The sequence below is a fragment of the Meriones unguiculatus genome, chromosome 15 (assembly GCF_030254825.1).
Source record: "Meriones unguiculatus strain TT.TT164.6M chromosome 15, Bangor_MerUng_6.1, whole genome shotgun sequence".
Classification (NCBI taxonomy): domain Eukaryota; kingdom Metazoa; phylum Chordata; class Mammalia; order Rodentia; family Muridae; genus Meriones; species Meriones unguiculatus.
The window spans coordinates 27,373,055-27,377,812 of NC_083362.1; positions in this window are offsets into that span (position 1 = coordinate 27,373,055).

Consider the following 4,758-nt stretch of genomic DNA (forward strand, 5'->3'; position numbering starts at 1 on the left):
ACGAGCATCAGCACCCCCCTGGGCTTGCTCCACCCCCACATTCCAAGCATCTACACTCTCTAGCACTCTTTTCCTTTGAGACACTCTTCCATGCAAATGCATATGCTTGCTCCTCTGCAATTGCAATTCTGCGCCAGGTGCTTTTCCTCCCTCAGGTACAGCTGAAACACCAAAGCACACTCTGAAACCAGTGGACCTACCTCATCTTCTTGAAGAATGCTCCAGACACCAGAAAATGACAGACCCAGTCTGAAGTACAGACTCCAGAAACAGAGAAGGTAAGCACATGGCCAAAGGTTGGCGTAAAAACACACCTAAAAAAAAAAATCAGGACATCATAGCTTCACCAGCAATCCCCAAAATCAATGGATATTTTAATTCATCAGAAACACAGGAAAATTACTTTATAGCTATGCTTATCCAGTTAATAGAGGCATATAAAGAGGAAATGAACAAATCTCTCAGAGAAATAGCCACACAAGTGGAGGCAAATAAAGATGAAAAGAACAAATCTCTCAAAGAAACACAGACAAATACAGCCATAAAGTAGAGGCACAATTAGTGGCATATAGAGAGGAAACTAACAAAAAAATAGAGGCCATCATAGAAAGACAATCCACATTCAAACAGATGAAGGAAATTGTGCAAGGCATAAAAACAGAATTAGAATCAATAAAGAACACAGAGAAAACCCTGGAGCTTGAGAACTTAGAGAAAAAAAAAATCAGCAACCACAAAGGTAACCATCACCAATAGAATACAAGAGATGGAAGAGAGAATCTCAGGTGCTGAAAACACACATACTGAAATTAAGACCTCCATCAAAGAAAAAGTAAAATCAGAAAAATCCCAAACACAAAACATCCAAGATTTCAAAGGCACCATGAAAAGTCAAAATCTAAGAATAATAGGAATTGTGAAAAAGAAGATTCCAGGCTCCAAGGTCATAGAAGAAAATCATAGAAAAAAAAAATTTCCCAACTTAAAGAAAGAGATGTCCATAGACATGCAAGAAGCCTCCAGTACACCAAATAAACTAGACCAAAAAGGAAACTCTTCATGTCACATCATAGACAAAACACTAAATCTTCAGAACAAAGAAAAGATATTAAAGGCAGAAAGGAAAAAAAGACCAAGTAATATATAAAGGTAGAGCTATCAGAATCATACCAGATTTCTCATCCCAGAGCCAGAAGGGCCTAGGCAGATCTTAAGAGACCACAGATGTCAACACAGACTACTCTACCCAGCAAAGTTTTCTATCAACATAGAGAGAGAAAGAAAAATATTCTATGACAAAACTAAATTTAAACAATATCTACTCAGCAACCCTACAGAAAATACTAGAAGGAAAACTAAAATCCAACAAAATCAAGAAAACATATGATACCTTTCTCAACAAAAATTAAAAGAAAACAAGTGATGAATCACAGTAACACCACCAACTCCACAATAAAAACGAACTCACTGTCATCTATGACCATCAATGGACTCAACTCTCCAATAAAAAGACACAGACTAATAGAATGGTTGCAGAAACAGGATCCAACATTCTGCTGCATCCAAGAAACATATCTCTGCAACAAAGATAAACACAACACCAGAGTAAATGACTGGAAAAAAGATTTTCAAGCAAATGGACCCAGAAAACAAGCTGGGGTAGCTATCTTAATATCTAATAAAATAGACTTTCAACCAAAACTAATCAAAAAAGATGAGGAGGGGCATTACATTCTCATCAAAGAAAGAATCCACCAAGAGGACATCACAATTCTGAACATCTATGCCCCAAATACAAGAGCACCTACATTTTTTTAAATTTTTTATTTAACTTTTATTAATTATACTTTATTCCTTTTGTGTCCCCCCATAAGCCCCTCCTCCCTCCTCCCTTCCCGGTCCCACTCTTCCCCTCTTTCTGCATGCATGCCTCTCCCTAAGTCCACTGATAGGGTAGGTCCTCCTCTCCTTTCTGATCTTTTTTTTTTTTTTTTTTTGGTTCTTCTCAATGCAGTTTATTCAGGAACCTTGAACAATCTTCTGACCCTGGGGAAAGGCAGCCCACAGCTTAAAATAGCCTCTGGGTAGCCAACCCCAGCGTGCCTCGTGGGCAATGCAGATAGGTCCACATACAGGGAAGCAAGCCAGACCCTCAGCCTTAGCCAAATATGGAGTTGTTTGTGACAGAGAGCACTCACCATCAGGAAGGTGGAAGGTGGAAACCAGCTCCATCTTTAAGGCGCGGCATTACGCAGCTCTCTACAGTTCCCCCTTTTTATTTAAGACGCATCAGGCAAGAGTAGAGGTCTGATCTCTGATATTAGAAATAAATTGAGACTTTGTACTGATGCTCATTTAGGTGTCATCCACCCAAAGAGCATCAGACCCGTCCGATACCTTTTTCTCAGAGGTGGGACCTAGGGCATCAACCCACATGCAATCAGACATGCTCTTCTCTGGGTCGAAAGCGGCTGACGCTGAGTGCAGTGCTTAGCCTCGCATCCTGAGCATAACATTTTGGCTTTTTATGGTAGCCAACCATGCTTGGGGAGACTGTCCTGCTTCAATGGCTGTAAAGGCGTGAATGGTCATGGCTGCATTACGCTGTTGTGAGACTCTAATCTTGCATATACACCACAGGCAAACCAAGGAGACCAACACCAGAAGGCCTGCTAACGCTCCCATGCCCGCCCATTCCTTCAGATGATTCATGGCTGCAGCAATCCATGATGATAATCCTGTGGTTAGTCCTGCGTCCACTCTGGTAGAATTTACCGTGACAATGGCCACTCTCAGTTGCTCCATCATAGTATCGAATTCTTCAGTCCTATTACCTAAAATATAGCTAGACAATTGTTTAGACAGATTTGCAGCACAGGAAAGATTCTCATATTGTATGCTAGTGACACAAAGTCCAGCATACTTCCATTGACAGCCAAGTTGAGCGATTTGCCATAGGGTATCAATTTGCTCCTGCACGAGGTCAATCCTCTGACTGAACACCATCAAGTCTCCTTTAAGTTGAGCATTAATTCCTTTTTGTACATCTAGAGCATGAGCTACATTGGATAAAAGATTACTTAGGGTCTGAGCAGTCTGCATAGTATGACTCATGGCTAATGCCGAAGTGGTAGCTCCAACAGCCGCCAATGAGATGGCAGTAACAATGGCGGCTGTAATTCCAAGATTCCTTTTCTGTCTGAATAGAGTCATAGCATGAGGGGCATCAACAAGCACAGGCACCCAGCGAAGCATGCGAGTAACCAGGGCATACCTAAATTCACTAGCATTCCGGCATTGGGCAAAAAAGCAAGTATCATTACCACAATTACTTGGCTCTGTGTGGCAATCAATGAATAAAAATGGGGGTTATAAACAAACAGGTGTGGACTTATACGATATATTATGAGTAGCCTTAACCCCCTCGTTGGAACATCCTGCATCAGTTCTAGAACTAGCAGTGGTGGTGTCCGAGGTCTGAGTAGGTTCAGGAGACCCTTGCCCCCAGGGGCGAGACGTGCTCCATGTAAATCGACTAACTCCATGTTTTCCTCCACTTTTGAATGTCATTTAAGGTTCTTAAATTTTCTTTTCTTTTTTTTTCTTTTTTTTTAATTTTTCGTCAATTACACTTTATTCATTCTGCATCCCCCCCATAAGCCCCTCCTCCTCCCCTCCCAATCACACTCTCCCTCCTCTTTCTGCATGCATGCCACTCCCCAAGTCCACTGATAGGGGAGGTTCTCCTCTCCTTTCTGATCTTAGTCCATCAGTTCACATCAAAAGTGGCTGCATTGTCCTCTACTGTGGCCTGGTAAGGCTGCTCCCCCCCAGGGGGAGGTGATCAAAAGCAGGCCAGTCAGATTATGTCAGAGGCAGTCCCTCCACACATTACTATGTAGCCCACTTGGAGATTGAGCTGCCATGGACTACATCTGTGCAGGGGTTCTAGGTTATCTCCATGAATAGTCCTTGGTTGGAGTATGAGTCTCTGGGAAGTTCCCTGTGTTCAAATTTTCTTGTTCTGTTGCTCTCTTTGTGGGGGCCCTGTCCTCTCCAGCTCTTACTATTTCCCAGTTCTTACATAAAATTCCATTCACTCTGCCCAACAGTTGCCCATCAGGCTCAGCATCTGCTTTGATAGTCTGTAGGGCAGAGGCTTTCAGAGGCCCTCTGTGGTAGGTTCCTAGGTTGTTTCCTGTTTTCTTCTTCTTCTGATGTCCATCCTCTTTGAATTTCAGGATGGGAATTGACAATTTTAGTTAGGGTCCTTTCTCTTGCTTAGTTTCTTTAGATGCACAGATTTTAGTGGGTTTGTCCTATGTTGTATGTCTATATGAGTGAGTATATACCGTGTGTGTCTTTTTGCTTCTGGGACAACTCGCTCAAGATGATCCTTTCCAGGTCCCACCATTTACCTGCAAATTTCATGATTTCCTTATTTTTCACTGCTGAGTAATATTCCATTGTATAGATGTACCACAATTTCTGCATCCATTATTCAGTTGAGGGGCATCTGGGTCGTTTCCAGCTTCTGGCTATTGCAAATGAAGCTGCTACAAACATGGTTGAGCAAATGTCCTTTTTGTGTAATTGAGCCTCTTTTGGATATATGCCCAGGAGTGGTATGGCTGGATCTTGGGGAAGCGCTATTCCTAGTTGTCTGAGAAAGCGCCAGATTGATTTCCAGAGTGGTTGTACAAGTTTACATTCCCACCAGCAGTGGAGGAGGGTTCCCCTTTCTCCACAACCTCTCCA